We start from the raw sequence: 19,862 nt of genomic DNA on the forward strand, positions 1-19,862 counted from the left end.
TTCAAATGCTGAAATGAAAGCTATCAAGGATCAAACACCTATGCTAGAGTTACAAAATAATGTGAAGTTTATTTTAGATATGGTAGAGGGAGATATTCATAAGTTTGATCAAAATTTAAAGCATGAGAGAGTCTCTAGAAATATACCAGAAGGAGGAGTGGCTTTATTAAGGGACTACACAATAGAAACAATAGCTAGACAACATAGAGGATATTATGGAAGCACTAGATAAAATCTAGGAAAGTGTTATGGTAGGTACTATGACATTGGAATCACTTGCAAGTATCTTTGAGAATTTACTATCCAAATATCGAGAGCACTACAAGTTGTGCAATTTTTCATGTATTGCATCTACATTTAGAGGATTAACATATTTTTTCTCATGTTTGTCTCATTGTTGGACACAAACTATGCTTGAAATAAAAAAGTTTAATCATCTTCCATTAGTGGATAGATATAATAAATATGCCAAAATTTATTTCTCACTTGTTACAAATGTTTAAAGGAAAACACCATGTTACAAAGAAGATCATATTTTCACATTTAGAATGATCTAATAACAGGGTATTACAGATGATAGAAAATGGGTTAAATGGGTTGAACAAGAATATGTCTCTTGTGGCAAGTATGACCTTGATTCAAATCTAAGAAGGCAGGGACATAAATTTTGAGCCATACTTTATAGGATTCCTAAGATCAAATATATAATTACTCTCAGGGCCTACAAACATGTGAATACCTACTTATTAGAATGCTTCGGAGTAAAATCATATGATGAAGCTCGAGCCTTCTAATGTTTATCCATTACTTTGGGATACCCAAAAAGAAGATCATTTGGATGGATGTGGGCATGTCTTCTTGCTAGCCTATTACTATATTGGTATTTAGTGTAGATGGAAGAAAACTAACAAATCTATTTGTCAATGAAAATCTATATCCTTCTCAAATCAGTCAAATACCTTTTTGTCATTCACATACATATTCCATAAGATGGTTGAAATAAAATACAAAACAATAGTAAGTGTCAAGAAACATTGGAATGAACCCAACCACTGAACAAAATACCCTATTCCAATTGTGCTCACAATTGTTGCAAATGTCCCAATTGAATTTGTGATACTTGTCTAGTATAGATATGAAGAATAAGATTGTTTTCATGAATGAATCCAATTAATAAGAAATCAATTCAATTAATAAAAAATCAATCCATTGCCTTGAAACTTGAGGATAAAAAAGTGATCAACCATCATACCAAGAAGAACTCCTACATATTGTGGTATTATATCCTGATTACACAACAAAAAAAAGAAGAATCCAAATATAAAGAAAGTGATTTTTTCTAAGTAGAGAAAATCATGATATCATTGTTCAAGTTTCTTAAAGCTATTGACACACACTGAATTCAAATGAAGGAGTTTTGAATCAATGGCATAATGATATACTTCAGTAAGCTACAAAGACCAACTATAATATGTTTGAAAATGAAGACATTGGTATATCAATCAAGACAAGGGACCTATGTTCATATTTAGAAGAAAACCAACTTGGCTGAATGAATTCAAACTAAGTGCTTCTCTTAGCCATGCTACTACAATAGTTGGGTTTTGAGCAACATTTAGACCAAGGATTGCTATTCTTGGACCCAAAAAACTAATTGATTGTAGATGTTTACAAAAAAAATGTAACAGTGTTTATCATTGAAACAAAAAGTTTGTAAGTGTTCCTTGTGCTCAATAATAGAAAATATAATTAGTTCAAAATTAAAAAAGAAATAAGCTAATTCAAGAGCAAAACTTCTCAAGGATGAAATTTAAGTTAGAACTTGTCATATGGTGGTATGACCTTGTGGAGTACTTTTAAATGTATAAAATAGTTAGTGGGGCTCTCCATTTTAGAAAACTAAAAATAGTCATAAGATTTGAAGGTATGGAGTTTTATGAATACTCAAAATTTTGTGAAAATCTAATCAATAAAATGTTCACTGATGTTTTTTATGAAATCCAAAAATAATAGCTAATCTATTTTTTTTTAAAATAGTGTAAATCAACCAAAGCCATTGCAAAAGTGGAAAATTGATTATAAACATGGTATTGGGAGTTGATACAATTTGGCAACAAAAGCATTATTTAAAATTTTCACAATTCAAGGTTTTTACTTGAAAATCTTATGACTATATAAAAAATTTAGGTATATAACCAAAATAATCTTTAACTGACCTAAATTATTTTGTGCATCGTGGTGACTGAATAGCTAGATTGAACTAAAAAGTCTAAAAAAATACAAACACCATACCCTAAAACTGCCATTGTCCCCCATGGAATAGAACTAATCCATGCAACTTGCTTCAAATTTACATTAAATGCCTATATGCAAAGATGAAAGTGACTTTATCATATATGTGTTTGAATTCAAATGTAGTGAAAATTTCAGTACGAATGAACTAACATTTGATGACTCTTGTGATTTTGGTTTTACATATTCCTTGATTAAAATTGTTTTAAAAAAATAAGTACACATTACAATTAGAAAAAAAAAACTTATAGTTTTGAAATACACTAGCATCCAAGAGAGAAGAACCAAAAAACCCTAAACACAACAAAAGAAAAAATATTAGATATAAAAAAGATGGACTTGTGATGTTCAAGTAAAGATATCCTTTTCTAAAAAACTTACCTAATTATTTATAATATTTGCAGCTATTATTGCCCATGTTGGTAACTTAGAAAATAACAAATTGTAAGAATTTTCCTTAGGGCAGAATTCACCCAAGACCAAGGAACTCAAACACAAGCACAACAGTAGACCAAAGAGATAGTATGATTAGAATGATGATATACTCATTCAATATTGCATATGAAAGTACACTAGGAGTGCCTATATATAAAGGCCTCTAGAGAGCTTCTAGAATGCATAGAAGTTAGCAACATGATAAGTCATACAACCAGGCACATGTCCACCAGATATGAGTTATCCTCCATTAAGCATGGGAGTAAGTGTGATGGTGTGAGGATAAGCCTACAAGGGTGTAGCACACAAATTTATGTTGTAGACAACATGTGCTAAAAAGGGAGTGCAAATAATTGTGTTGTCTACATAACAACTTAGTGAATAATGCAAACTCTAGTGTTGTGGACACCATGTGTTGAATTAGAGTTGCGTACTTCTGTGTTGTAAACATGACAACTCAAGAGTACACAAACTACTAAGTGTCTCACCTAAATAAATAATAAAATAATGCATTAACCTAAGTAAACTTAAGTAAAGTGTAAATAGTAAATACCTATTTACACCAAAACAAACAAAAAAGAGGCATTCTTTGACTAGTCTAGATAGCGGACTTTTTAGTGGACATTAGATAATACTCAATTCCATCATGAACAAGAAAAAGATTTGATTTTGATATTCTAGAATGAAACTGAGGATTATTACAAATATTTAGAACCCATATTATGAGCCAAAGAAAACCAAAGACTCCAAATGTAAGGAAAGGTCCATAAATTCTAGCTTGTGATATTAGTGTTGGAGAAGCAAGTAAGCTTATCACATTACCCAAATGAAATCCAACCATTGAGATGCCTATTGATGTAGCCCATTTAATACTACGATACCACCTTGAATAACAAGAAAATGTCAACGTATTGAAGTTATCTTGAGCATCTACAATTGAATAGTGAAAACAAAGAGGTAGGACACTATGATCAAATACCATGGGTAAAAGTGTTTTAATACTATATGATGAAGACAACATTAAAATGACAATGAAAAGGAATTAATTAATTTATTAAAGTAATTTTTTTGAAGTCTTACCTTGAAATTTTGGTGATCATTCCAGACAAGTTAAGTATTGACCCTTCTAACTTTTTATTTGATAGTTTCCTGACAATGACACATTCAAAATGCACTTATGAGAAAATACCTAGAATGAATGAAATTGATTAAATAATGAAGGTATGTTAGTTTGAGCTTCAATTGGTTTTGAGAATACTTTAATATTCTCTACTTAACAAAGCCAAACATGTGAAGGTGAAGGTTCATCTGGCCTCACCCCCTACCCCTAACATCAATCTAAATTCCCCATTAACATCTAATTACATACATCATTCATCCATTTATGAACTATAACATTCAATCAATTCAATCACATAACATTCATTAATATGATATAAAATTCAATAATACTAAACACTAATCAAGAATTCAATAAGACATAACAATATTCATTGACATGAGATAAAACTCAATATTAATATGCAACAATCATAGATAGTTACTTAAAACAATATTCTTTCATTATCCAACAATGTTTATCAAAAAAGGTTTACCAATGAGTATTTTTTAAAAATCTTTTCTTTTTTGTTTTCCTTAGATTTCTTAAGTAAAAGGCTAATAGGAGCACCGATATCTTCCTCATTCTCCTCCTCTTGTGGTTGTAATGTCAAATTATGATTCTTCCTCCTCCTTTGAGGAGCACAAGGCAACTACACTAAAGGGGGGCCTAATACAATAAAAAGTAAATGGGTTAAATTTGCATACTTGTTTTTTACTGTTACAAGTATTTCATTAACCAGTAGAACATAACATGCATTTTTCTTTACCTAATAAAGCCACATCATGTATAGTAACATTTTAATTGGCCACCACCTCAATGTGTTGAACACTTTGAACATGCTCCACTTGTTCACCATGATGTTCAACATGCTCTAAAACATTCAAAAAAAGTTTTCATGACCAATTGCAATTAAAGATGTTTAATACTATTAATAATTACATAATTTTTTTCCAATAGAAAATTAATACCTCCAGTACCACTGTGATGCACATCATGGCCTTCGTCATGTGCAAGTTATGTGATAGGATTTGAAGGCTACAGTGAAATGTCATGCACATTGTTATCATTGTTTGATATATAAAAACATAAATAGTTAATTCATGTTGGAAATCAACACCAAACATGAAATTTTTCAACTATTCAATTTTATTTACTTTTCATTTGACCAAATTACCTATGTCTCATCATGTGTACCAGATTCTTCGGTATGGATTTCAAATTCTTGGCGTAGGCATGCAACCATGACTTTATAGTCTTCCTTCAAGACAATTTTTTTGTCTTCATCCATGGGCTCTACATTGAATTCTATGCCCTATATTTTTTTCTTAATATCGTTAGTTTTGGATTATGATTTGATTAAACAAAATTGTTTGCAGCCTTATATTAAAAAAATTGATATGAAAAACCATTTCTTCTACTTACATGTCGAGAGTGAAGTTTCATATAGCCACCACAACCAAGTTTGTATTGGCCAACCTTTCGTACTCTCACTTCTATAGCTTTTGATGTGTCTTACAATCTATGAAAATTTGTAAACATGTTAGATTATACATTTACAAATATCACTATTTAGTGCATGATTACATTCTACTTAATACTATCATGACATTCATTCTTTTTCCCTCTTTTGATTCAATTCCTTGACCCTATAGCATTTTCTATTTTTCATCTTCCATTGTTCCATTCCACTACATCTGTGAAATCATAGGAGGATGCTTGTACTTTGGGTTAACCTTTAGATTCCTTATATATTGATTCCCCACAGTCTTTATATGTTTAGATGCTCTTTTAAAAAATAGGGATCTATCAAAAATGTTTTTTCCAAAGGGGTTCTCTAAAGATTTAATGAGCTAATTTTTTAATTCAGGACCTTGTTCATCCCACCTTTTTTGAAAAAACAAAATTTTTAGATACATAACTTTTGTTGGCTTGTATTTTCACCTTGTTTGAATCTTAAAAATTTATTATGAAAATCTATTTTTCATTCTATATAGTTAGGGTTTTCAATTTTCATGTGCAAAGTATTCCCCTAGAAAAACCCTAGCTTCATAATCCATATGCATTTTTTCATTTTAAACCCTCCTTATTTTAAAATTTGTTTCGCACTTTTAAAAGACTTCAAAAAATTCAACGTGCAACCATGCGACCAAGGTGATTGCTCTATCATGACATGGTTAAGCTCTTAACCCTTTTATGGTGCAAGAGCACAATGAAGTCAAGTGCTCGGTGTTCACTTGGTCACCAAAGTTTATCTCAAATGGTTATTTCAAACAACGAAGGCTCAATGTAATTTGTAAGAATCTTTTTCAGAGTCACATGGTTAAGTATGGATTTAGCATTTAAGTACCAACCATGCAAAAAGGGATTAACGCTCAATCACTACCCTCATAGAAAGTCAAAGATGAGACATGTGGAAGCTTTTGAATGTAGTGTTTGTTATAATATAAAGATTATGATGTGATGGTGTGACTAAGGTTAAAGAAGCCATTTACAATTTCGTAGCCTAAAGCCAAAATAGTCAAAGTGATGGAGTGACTTAGTGATCTCTTTGATCGTAAATTCACATGAATAAATTTGTAGTTTGACATAAGATCTAGGATGATGCAAAATGGCTAGTGCTACATTAGGAAACACTTGATTTCTCAGTTGCAAGGTTTGATTTGTAAAGAGAAATGTAAGCTATAGACTGGTGATATGGTTAAGATCCTTTGAAGAAAGCATTGGTTGTGTGGTTGCACAGTTAAAGGATATAACATGAAGTAAATTCATGACCTGTTGATCTTTTTGATTGCATAGTTGCATGTCTAAAAGGTATAGTCAATGAAGGTATATAAAATTCTTTGATCACACAATTGTGCAGTTAAAGTTGCAATTTGACAAAAGAGATACAAAAATGTGAAACAACTAGTGCTACATTAGAAAACACTTGATTGCTCACTCACAAGGTTTGATTTGTAAAGAGAAATGTAAACCACAAATTAGTGACACATTTTGAAAGCTTGTACAGAATTATTTGATCACATAGTCACACTATCAAAGAATGTAGTTGATCAGATGGTAGAAAATCAATGAAATAGTTAAGAGCTTATAAAAAATTCAATGTTTGCATGGTTATATAGTTAAAGTGATAAAAGGAAATAAAGGTAGTAGCCAAGAAATCACTCAGACTTTTAACTATTTTGCATGGACATAAGCCTTAAATGTTAGTATCAAAACCAAGTTGCAATGGTGTGATTGGTAGTGTTTGTAGTTTCACAACTCATCAAACACAATTAAATCAAAGTGTCACAACCAAGTGATGTAGTCAAGAGATGAAGAAGTTTATGTGGTCACATAGTTAAGAGCATGGCAGAAGATATAAGCTATGAAGTAGTGACCAAGACATAATGACAGTGTTTGTGTAGTCGCATAGTTAAAATAACAAGGTAAAGAATAGAATGTGAAACAGTGGTGAAGTGATTGAGAAGGTCTCACACAATCACAAGGAGAAATAAGAGTTAGAAGATAACCCTTGTCTAGTGTTCACATGGTCACAACATAAGACTTAAGTAGTAAAATGACTATTATAACCTTGTGATTACAAAAAAGATGGGTACTATCTAAAAAGTGTAAAAAGGGATTTGAAAACTGGTAGTAGAGGCATTGTAAAGCTAGATTGTGATGCTTTTTGAGTTTTTAAAAATTCGCATGCATGCTGACTTAAAGAAACCATTAATGTTATTTCTATGCTCAACTGCTATTAAAAGGTGATGCAACGAATTTTCAATTACAACATTCACAAAGTTTGAGAGCCAAAAGAGAATTGAGCGTGAAGTTGTTTCAAAGAAATGAGTTGTAGAAGAAGTATTTGGAGAAATTAAATTCAACAAAAATGGCACAGGAAGAGGGGAAGATGATAATGCAAGTTAATGTAGAAGAGGTTGCTCAAGGTGCTGAGAAAGCCAATACAAAACTAGCCAATTTATATGTTGAAGAATGGGTTCACTTTCTACCAAGATCATCCCATGCGCAAACACTAAATTCCCATATTTTAAAAGATACATACAACTTCTACAAAGATGCAACTGTGCTAGAAACTAATGGCAATGAGTTATTCTGTTATTTTTATAACAATAGGTTTGAAAGTCCACCAATATGTAGCCCCTAAAATAGAAACTTGGCAAAGTTAATCATGCTAGAGGTGATAATTGACATAGACTTTGTGAAGGCTCTAATAAAGTCCTATAATCCTACAACTCATGGATTTCATAGGAAGGATATGAGACTATTGTGCATGTTGGATAGGGAGATGTTTATAGAAGTTTTTGACCTTAGAGGATCGATGACAAAGATTATTGAGCAAGATAAAATGGATAAGACACTCAAGATTCAAAATAATTTCTTCACTAGATGGGTTATGCAAAGACATATCCCTAAGTCCAAAAAGGAGAAGAGTGAGCTCCCAAAGAAGGTAGGAGACTTCATGCCTCTAGAGTTCTTTAGCAAATACTTCTAGTTTACTATCTTTGGAGTGGATAAGGTTATTGGACTAGATGGCCTGATGAATTTTCCTTGTAATATATACATCATGGACGTGGACATTCAAGATTTTTACCATAATGTAGGGTATGATTTTGTGATCCACATTATAAATGTTATGTACAATGAGATTATTGTTTCTCAGAGGGGAGAGATGGGGAATTTCAAATGCCACCATTACTCATTATTAATGCACATCATTTTATACAAGAACATAGGGCATATCAGTCTTAATTCATTGAAGGAACTGAGGATAATGGAGAAAACCTACTAGTGTAGCTATGGACTAGATTATGGAAAAGGTTTTATTCTTATTCCAATGATATTGCTTTTTATGATGATTTTTGTTTCTCCAATTTCAAATATGTTAGCTAATATTATTGAGAAGGTTGCTTCAGGGTTAGGATGCTAATTAGACCATTTGCATGCCCTAATGAGGATAGAAGGTTAGGCCATGAATGGGCAAGTATTTTCCTTTTTTATTTTTTTCTATAATACATGTTTATCGATGCCCCTAGCCCCCTCATGTTTTTCCCAAATATAGTCTAGAGAGAATGGGGACAATATAATTCTTTTAGAAATTAATAATGATGAACATGGAATACCTAGGAATTATAATAAAAAAAGGGTTCCTTTGTTTCTAGAAATATCAAAATAGGGGATTTTGTCCTAGGGAAGGATGTTACTAAAGAAATCTATGAATTCATGAGTGAATTCTTATTTCCCTCAGCCCCTACTAGAAACTATGATCTTAATGACTTGGTTAGGCATGCCCTAAAATAGATGAGAAAGTTAACTTTACCAAAAAAAAAACCCTATTGGGAAGAAGATGTAGTTATGAATTGCTTAGAAATAGAGGACTACAAAGACGGAACCCTAAAATGGAGAGAGATCATGAGAGTAGAAGAGGAGATGAAAAGAACAGATCCTTCCTTTAAACGATTCTATTATGAGAAGAGGTATCTTGATAGGTACAATAATTACATCAAGAATTTTTATAGAATAATGTCTTAGGTCCCTCCTAAAATCATAGATAGAGTGGTACCTCAATCCCTTGAGCATGATGATGTTATTGAGATTGATGATGAGGAAGATTAACTAGAAAGCTCAACATGGGCCCAAGGTGGTAGGAATAAACATAAGTTGATAGAGATCCTAAACAAGGAAAGATAGAAGGCATTGTAGATCCTGCCAAGGGGTACAAAATATTTTGATGATATTCTAATAAGGCAGGCAAGCCAAAATGAATGAATCCCAAATAATCTTGAGCTTCAAACAAGGATGCAAGATGAAAGAATAATCCAAGCTCCAAAATTTATGAAGGATGATGACTTCATGAATTTTGAAGAATTCAAATCATTCTTTTTAAATATTAAATAGAATGAACTCACTCTTTAACTATAGCCTAGAGACTCACAAGAAAAAGTTGTTGAATTGGTGTAGAAACTATAGGAGTATGACCCAAAAAGTGAAACTCTCACTATAGATGAGGCTAGAGAGCTAGTGAAGAGAAGTGAGATGTGTCTTTTCCATGGATGAGAGTTGAACTCATCTTTCATGTTGGACCAAATAAGGAGGCAAATCAAATCTATCTCATTTGAGGAGACTAATATTACAGGAGAATTGTAGGGGTTTGGGTTCAATGTTAATGTCTCCCAAACAATGTCAATTTGGAGCATTGCACCTGAATCTGACAAGCCAACATTGATGGAAGTTAGAGACTCACCTTAAGGCAATGTGATATTATGGAATGTCACATCTACATCAAGTTACCAAATTCACAACTTGATTAACATTATTTCACTCACGAGGAAGAGTAAAATGGATATGCTTGAAGGGAAGTTGTATCAAACATACAACATAGCCATTTAAACTAGAAATAAATATGAGGAAGAACTAAAGAAAACCTATATACTAGAGCAAAGAGTGGCTACCCTCAAGAATGAGGTAAGAACTTTGAAGAATGCAACCGGGCCTATAATAGAGGTCAAAGATCAAGAGACCCAAATTGATGTTGATACAAAAAATATGGGTATGGACTAGACAATGGAGGTGGATTAGTTGGAAGTAGGAAAGGAATTTGAAGTTGGGACTATGGAGAGGATGCTCTCACACAAAAAATAGGCTTCTCAAAATCTCCACAAGAACTACATCACATTGCAAGGAAGAAAATATCAATGCACTAAGGAACTATCCATTCTTTCTCCATTATTTACCAAGTGAGGCCCCTACATCCCATTTTTTGATGGGTTGGTCCCAATTTTGGCCCAAAAGAATGAATTTCCAAAAGAGACCATCATTTCCACAAGGAAATGGTAAATGAGGTCAAATATTTAAATGCATTATTTTCTAGTAAGTTGCAGTTAATAAAAAATAAAATGATGACCATTTCCAATGGTACACTTGGCTTCGTTCAAAAAATTGTTGATGATGACAACAAGCTTAGGGAGTGGTAAGAATGGTTAGCTTAATTTGACAAAATTTTTAAGCATGAAAGGTTTGTTGCCTACAACAATGGGGAAGCTGATATAGCAATAATCTTTTATATTGTTAATATTCTTTACAAGTTGGAGGTGGACATTAATAAAACATTTGCAGAGGTTAGGGCTTTGATAGATGCTAAATGGAACAAGTTCCTGAGTGAGATGAATACAGTTAGAGAAGCCACCTGGCTAGATGAAGAATTAGATACTATAATCTAGGAGGTGATAGCTGATATAAAGGAAATTACATTTAGAGATAGCAACTGAATGAGCAAGGAAAAGTCAAAGAGCACCAAGAGGGAGGACAAATACTTGATAGAGATACCTTATCTTTGAGATTCACTTGATGTGGGTTTACTCTCATTACAAACTACAAAGTTGATCCTGAACAACCAAATTGATAGTTGTTCAAATTTTGGCTATCTCCAACATTATTTTTGTAACTATTTTGTCTTATATAAAAAAGTAAGGTTGTATCTAGTTTTTGAACATGTTTCCTCCAATTTGAAGCTTGTTCCAATCCTTATTTCTATAAAAATATTTTGTAGATGTGGAGTGAGGGTCCAAGATTTATTTTTCTAAACTAAGTCTTGTTCATTCTTGAGACAATCCAAGTATATTGCATATTTTGTTCCAAAATTTGAATGAAAAAAGTTAACAATTGTTGGTCTAATTGAGTTGTTTTCTAATAGGGATTATCTTTGAATTGTATACATTTTAAAGAAGTTAATACAAAATGCATAAAGCTAGTTTTTCATTCTAGATCTTGTCTCTTCTTTTATCTCTAATGTTTTGATCTTCTGTAGTTGAGGTCATTCTTCCTCTATGACTTATTTTTGTCCCCATAAAGTAGCTGGAGGGGTGGTATGAAGGTAGGAAGTGTATAGTGTCTAGGTTGGTCGTGCGATGATCTACAAAGTTCTATTGTGCTGGTCATACAATAGGATGGGGCTGGTCATATGGATGGCACAAGGGAGGTCATATGGTATGCAAAGGCAAGGAAGCTAGCCATACAATATATAGGCCTGGTTGTACAAATGGTACAAAGGAGGTTGTATGATATGCAAATTTAGGTTGTACGGTGTTGAGAGAATGCCTGTAGGGTGATGGTGTGAAGTATGTACAATGGGAGGATGGATTTTGGGTGGATTATTGATAGCTATGTCCATAGTTGTATAGTAGGTAGTTCAAATGTGAAGGCTAAGGAAAGAATGTGCATGCCAAACAAGATTGATTAGATTTGCTAGTTAACTTAGAACAATACATGTGGTAATAATTCTAGAATTCAGAATATATATAATTATAAATAATGATGGCGCTCTAGATGTGCCAAACCTAAAGCAAAGTAGAATACCACATACTAGGATGAGGGTTGAATCCCACCGAAACTAAAAAGCCAAGTAGGGAAGGTCTTTCACTTCCAAAATGGCGAACAACAAGAAATCTCAATGGAAATTTGTAGTACAAAAAAAAAATCCAAATCACATACCAACAACTACCTACAAGTCATGCTTAAATACTCATTGCGAAATTTTTTTCCAAGGGTGTACAAATATAGTTGACAACTACACTTACCTATGAAAAAAAAGAAAATTTGGTTTGAGATTAACTAAATAAATTGGCCCATTAACAAAGGGTTTGATTAATAATTTATTTTATGATGGGAACATTACAATCTTGTCATCCCAAAGTTTTCTTGTTCTCAAGAAAATTCAATTTCAGATGTTGTAGAATGTGCTCAACTTCCCATGTTGTGTCATCCAATGACAAGTGTCTCTGGCATACCAAATATTCCTTCATTGTGCAATTTTGTAGGGTCTTCTCACATTAATGATCTTGATTGGTTCCAATATGAGCTGAGCTTCTTCATTGAGCAGTAGAAGGTCTGCAACTACCACGGTGTTCTATCTCACAACATTCTTAAGGAAGGAGACATTAAAAAAGTTATGAATGCAACTCCCCTTTGGAAGTTCTAGCTCATAGAAAATTTTACTAATGCGGCGAGCTACACGATAAGGGCCATAAAATCATGGGTTTAGTTTCTCTTTCAATGAGGACTACATGTATGGCTGAAGTCTAAAATAGACCAAGAAACAAACTTCAAAACTTCTCTCAATTTTTTGTTTGTCAGCATACACCTTTTTTTTATTATATGCCCTTTATAAGTTTTCCTTCAAGTATCTCAGGATTTCCTATCCTTCCTGAAGCCAATCCCTCACTCTTGGTGTGCAACTATCACCTAGTTTTGTGTCAATAAATGAAAGGGGTTCATACCCATATAGTTCTTTGAAGGGTGTCATTTTGATGGACATATGGTAGGTGGTATTTTAACAGTATTCACCTGTTGTGTTGAAACGTAGTTCCAAAGGTAGCCTCCTAGCCACTTGTTCACAATCTTTTTCCATCGATCTGTCTAAAGGTGGTAACTAGTACTTGGAGACAATTATTTTCCTACCAACAAAAATAGTTCTATCTAATAGATACTAATAAATTATTCATCTCAGTCACTAACAATGTTTTGGGGTAACCCATGAAGACAAAAGATTTCTCTAAAAAATAGATCAACTACCTGTGCAGCCTAAAACTCTAAGGGGATGGTGAAGAAATGTGCATAATTCATTAGTCTATCAACTACAAAAAAGATACAATCCTTTCTGTTCACCTTGGGAAGTCCAGTAATGAAGTCCATTGAGATACTTTCCCACTTATGTTCTGGTATAGCCAAAGGTTGCAGTAACCTAACAGGTAGAATATGTTTAGATTTTTTTTGTTGGTAGACCACACCCTCTCTTACATACTAAAATACATCTCCTTTAATACCTTTCCATGAAAATCTCTCCTTGATATGTCTAGTTTTGAGGAAACCTAGGTGTCCAGCAAAGGGTGAGTCATGTACCTCCTTCAAGATTTTCTGCTTCAGTTTGGATTCAGGAACTAAGTATATCTTATTCTTATAATAAATGATGTTATCCACCACTTTTTACCAATTATCCTAAGTGTTTCTATCCATTAGCTCATAGGAAAATATATTTTTGGAATATTCCACCAATAAATGTGCTTTCTAGTCAGCTGAAATCTAAGTCAGCAAGCATATGGAAAGTTTCCTGGACAAGGCATCTACAACCACATTGTTCTTACCCTTCACATATTCAATATCAAAATCAAAAGCCTCAACCTTTCTTACCCATTTTTTTTGTCTTTCATTGAAGTCTCATTTCTCTAGAAAATATCTCAATCTATTATGATTAGTACAGATGATAAAATTGGCACCCACCAGTTACTATCAAAATTTGGTTAGTGCATGAATGATGGCCAACATGTCTTTGTTATAAATGGAATATAGATGCTTTACGTGTGTAAGTTTTTGACTCTCGTAGGCTATGGGGTATTAATCTTGCATCATTACCACACCAATGCCTTCTCTGGATGTGTCACACTCTAGAATGAATGGTCAAATGAAGTCAGGTAAGGCAAGCACTAGACAAGCACTCATTACTTCTTTCAACTTATCAAAAGTGTGTTATACCTTTTCATTCTAGTGGAAGGAACTCTTTTTTGTCAAATTTGTTAATGGGGTGTTGAGCTAAGAGAATCCTTTCACAAACCTTTGATAATAACTACACAGTCCAAAAAAACCTCGCAAGTTAGAGAGCAATTTTGAGAGGGGCCAATCATGGATAGGTTGAATCTTCTCTTGATGAACTTGTACTCCATATTTACTAACAACATGCCCCAAGTACAATATTTTTGTCATACCAAATTCACACTTGGATTTTTTGGTGAACAATGATTGAGCCCTCATGATCCCTAGGACTTCATTCACATGCTTTAGGTGCTCTTCACATTTCTTGCTATAAATAAGGATAATATCAAAGAATATTAGTAAGTAGTTACAAAATTGTTTGTGGAAGATGCACTTCATGCACGATTGGAATATAGCAGGTGCATTCATTAATCCAAGCAACATGATCAAGAACTCGTAATACCTATAGTGACAATGGAAAGTTGTCTTCCCCACATCTTCTTCCCTCATGCAAATCTAATGGTATTCGGAGAGGAGATCTATTTTTGAAAAATAGAAAGCACCATGTAATTCCTCCAAGAATTCATTGATCCTAGGAATATGATATATATTTTTTATCATTTGTTTGTTTAATGCATGGTAGTCCACATACATGTGCATTGTCCTATCATTCTTTTTAACCATGATTACGATATTTAGAATATTTTGAGTGCTAATGATGAAATTTCTATGGACATTCCTCCTAGCATACCTCTCCATTGTGGGTTTGGACATACTATCAAGTTGGAAGCAATCACCAAACCACTCATAACCACACCCTACCACCATCCCAAGAAATTCAAATATGAGATTGAAAAGATGATTCAAGAAATGCTTGAGAAAGGATGATAGGACAATGCACATGTATGATAGGACAATGTGCATTTTCCTATGCTCTTGGCTAAGGTGATAGTTCATCCCCATTGTACCAATGCTTCAATTCTCTTCATATGGTCCAGACTAACCTTTTTGGTGTCCTCATGGGGATAGTTGTCTTCAGAGGGTAGATCTTCATGTTTGTCTTCATCATTGCATACAACTTGAATGTAGTGAATTTTTCCTTTCCCAATTCATTTATGTTAAAGTTCCCACAATCCCTTGTAGTTAAAAAATAGTTTCCTTCTTCTTAGTTCCTATCTAGTAGCTTCATCCAATGACAACTTCTTCAAAAGAGGTTTATTATCTTTGTCCCTCAGAAACACCAATGGTTTGGAATGTGAATAACCTTGAGAGGATGACATCAATGATGATACCATACTTTAAGCCTTCTTAATGGCCTCTAATAGGGTGGCAAGATTGAACTCTTTTACTCAACCCTTTAGTGATTCTATCAGTTCGCCCATGAAGAGCACTATTTGTCTTCTTTTGGAAATGTCTGTGACCAAAACAAAGAGTTTATAAAATTCTATAATGTACTGGTCAATTGATCTAGTTTGCCTTAGTTGTGCCAATTCTTTGAAATTAAGTTATGGATCTTTACCATCAAATCAATCTATCAATCTCTTAGTGAATTCCACATAGGTATTTATTTGGTCATGCCCTAGTGTGATAGTATCATGATGCCACCATTCATGTGCTACTCCCTCCAAGTGTAATGCCACAAATTTAATTACTTTTTTTTTTTGGCATTGGATTAAGTTGGAAGTAAGTATCAACCTTCATTACCCATGCTTGCATAGATATGGATTTGGATTTGTCAAATGGTGACATATTTACTTTACTCAACTTCCTTCTAAGATCATCATTAAAATGTCCCCAATTTTTTCCTCTTGAATATGTCATTCTCAATTTTGCATAATCTTTGTAGGATATATTCTCCTCAAAATTTTCATTCTTCTAGTCTTCTCTCAACTTTTCTTGAAATTCCTCAAAAGTTGTCTATTTCCCTCCATGTGGTGTCTCCATTTGTTGGGTAAAAGATGACATGGAGGGTTGAAAGCATAATGGATGAGGGTTCTCTTTACCCAACATCGAGTCCACATTATGACCATTTTGTTCACCAGATATTTTATTGTCTGCCAATTTATTAAGAGTTTCCTCCATAAGTCATTGAGTATCATTGATATGTGCCTGATTCCTCGCAAGTTCTCTTAGTAATGCCATGAGTTTGGAAGCTATGGGTTCTATGTTTTTCACCATTCTAATATTGAAAGAGATCTTCTTCTCTTTTGGCTATAAACTCTCATTCATTATCCATAGGATAGTAGGACTGAAGCTTTGATACCATTGTAATGTTGCAATCCTTTGTAGTTGAGGGTGTGCTTCGTCTTTGACTTAATTTTTTTCATCGTAAAGTAGTTGGAGGGGTGGTACAAAGGTAGGAAGTGTACAGTGACTAATTTGGCCATGTGATGCAATTACAATGAGTTGCACATTGGTATTGTGTTACTTGTATGATATGATGGTGCTAGTTGTACGATATCTAGGCATGGTTGTATAGATGGCAAAAGGGAGGTCGTAAAGTATGCAAAGGAAGGGAAGTTAGCTAAATAGTAACTAAGTGTGGCCATACATATGGTACAAAGGAGGTCATATGATATGTAAAGGCAAGAAATATGGTGTTGGGAGAATGCACATATGGTGCTGGTGTGAAGTCTATATGGTGCGAGGATGGAGTCTGGGTGGATGAATAATGACTATGTCTATACATGTATAGTAATTAGTTTGAATGTGAAGGTTATGGAAACAATGTGCATGCTAAACAAGATTGATTAGATTTTCTAGTTAATTTAGAACAATAAATGTGGTAATAGTTCCAAAATTCAGAATATATATAATTGCAACTAATGATGGCATTCCATATGTGCTAGACCCAAATCAAAGTAGAACACCATAGAATAAGGTGAGGATTGAATCCCACCAAAACCAAAAAAGACAAGTAGGGAAGTTCTTTCACTTTCGAAAGAGTGAACAACATGGAATCCCAATAGAAATTTGTAGTACAAAGAAATAATCCAAATCGCATACCAACAACTACCTACAAGTTGTGCTTAAATACCCATCGTGGAAATTTTTTCTAAGGGTGTACAAATATAGTCAACGACTACACCTACCTATGGAAACAAAACAAAAATCAGTTTGAGATATACTAAATCAATTGGACCATTAACAAAGGCTTTGATTAATAATTTAATTTATGATGAAAACATTACATTATCTCCATTTTATTCTCTGAGATTTAATAAACAAAGTTCATTAAATTTTAGTTTTAATTCATTTTGAATTATATTTCAATTTACTTTTGCTAATAATCTAATGGGGTATTTAAATTCTTAATATAAATTGGAAGAATTATATGGTTTTCATTGAAGACTTTGATAAGAATGAGATCTAGAAGTGAATATTGATAACATTTTCACAAAGTGTTAAGATAGATCCAAAAGTAGATGTCTAATTCTTGTGAGTTAATAGCCCAATAGATAAGGTACTAGCCATCCTTTGAAGTTGATCTAGTTTGGAATATCTTATATGGTGCATAGTTTCATATAAATCAATCATTTTACTATTTTATTGTCGAAGATTTGAAGTGTGGGCATGTACTTGATTCATAGAGTTTGAGAGTTTGATAAAATAGTCATTTATCATCTCTTTCACAGTCCTAAGAATTAAAAGAATTAAGGAAATAATATATTATATTGGAATTCATATTAAGAATTACAATTTGGATAAAGAAGATGAATTCTTAGGTATACACAACTGAATTTTGAAGAGTTCAAAGTGGAGAAGACATCAAAGTCTTGTTAGTTGGTCCTTTTATTTTGCTTCTCAGAATGCCCATTATGGTCCCTAGCTAATTCCTTGGTATCTTGATCTTCTAAGAGGTTGTTAAAATTTTATCAAATTAGAAGCCAATAACTTTAATATAGTACAATAAATGGATGAAAATAAAAATATTGTACCAATGATACGAAGCTACATACCTTTTACGTATGGTGGGCCTAAATAGCTTCATTGTCATTTCAAAAGGAATATCAGAGAAAAATCATTTCCTACAAAAACATCATGGGATTATCAGTCCAAAATGAGTTATGTATAAGTGAACTACAATACAATGTAAATAATAACAATTTTAAAGCACCTAAAAGCTTTGGTACTTTTAATGAAAATATAGTTTTCTTTTTCAACAACAACGACCCCACAAATGAACTAGTACTAGTAACATAGGTTGATCTAGGAAATGGTTCAACTTCAGTAGTACTAGTCTCTATTCTTGTATCAACTATAGGTGTATATATTAGTGTTTTCATCCAGTGGATAGTTTTTATCATCTAAGTACATGGAATCCCCCAGACTTGTTTACTCCCACACATTAACCTTGGGCTTGCTCTAGCAATGACTTCATGAAACAATTTGCTAACATTGTCCTTTACTCTTAACACCTAGTATCTCAACCCACACCAAGATTCTCTACTTTCACTCTATTGGCCTATCCATGCATGATTACTAGTTACTAGTAGTTGCACTTGAAATAATGTACCCACCTTCAACTAAGCTTGGTCTTGTCCACATCAATATCACCTACAAACTAAAATAATTTCATCAAGGCATGGTGATAGCACTTCTATCTATTATTTTTTTGTCCCATTATGAGGGTGTATTTATTAAAATGATTGCAAAAATGAATAAGTAAGAGGGAAAATAAAGAGGAATGAAATGGAAAGGGTGACACAACTAGCACAGGGTTATTCTGGGAATGTCTTTAGATATACTCACAAGGTGTAGGAGCCATGTGGGGCAAGAACACCCTAACCATCTCCATTTAATTTTGAATCACTTTATTATATTTAAGCCATGATAATATTAGTAAAATAGTTATTTCAATTTCATGTAATTGTGTGTTCAATTAAGGTCATGTAGACCAAGGTTATGTTTCAGTCAATGTTCTTCAAAGTGAGTCAAAGGCCCTAAAGGTGTAAAATGTCATGCAAGGCCATATATGGATTAAAATTTAATTTTAAAATGATGATTGTAATACTTTGGACCTATTTGAGGTGCCAAGTAGGCATGTGGTAGCAGAAAATGTCAAAAATGCAAAAAGTTGTAAAATATTGCAAAGTTGTCAAAAATGTTGCTAACAATATTTTATTGCAAAATGATAGTTTTGGAATGTAAAGGGTCATCAAGCTTGTATGCTTGGATAGGAGTCTTTTGGAAGTTTAAAAGTAATTTTCTATGGCATATATTATGCAATCCATTGTAATGAATAGGGGTAGAAGGGTATGGTATGGTTTTGAATAAGTTAATCAGTTTTTGGTTATGGTGAAATCAAACTAGGGACTTGTATTTGATTGCGATTTTGGTACTTTCTCCCTTACCTCATGAATGTGATGGTTCTTAAGATTTCTATACAATTGAATGAAGTCTAGAACTAATGTTAATGTTAAAGGTGTACCTAGCATCATTGGTTTATTGTCAAGATCTCATTACTCACTGGTTAGACAACAAATTATGTATATTTTTAGAGTGAAGT

The 19,862-nt window shown here is 33.1% G+C and overlaps 1 pseudogene; it reads right to left on the reverse strand.

Annotated features, from left to right (window-relative positions):
* Positions 1 to 947: 947 nt before the first annotated feature.
* Positions 948 to 19,862, reverse strand: part of LOC149529679 (putative anion transporter 3, chloroplastic) — a 76,104-nt pseudogene continuing 57,189 nt past the window's right edge.

The sequence above is a fragment of the Cupressus sempervirens genome, chromosome 11 (assembly GCF_028749045.1).
Source record: "Cupressus sempervirens isolate cs-2001-9-10 chromosome 11, ASM2874904v1, whole genome shotgun sequence".
NCBI classification, from domain to species: domain Eukaryota; kingdom Viridiplantae; phylum Streptophyta; class Pinopsida; order Cupressales; family Cupressaceae; genus Cupressus; species Cupressus sempervirens.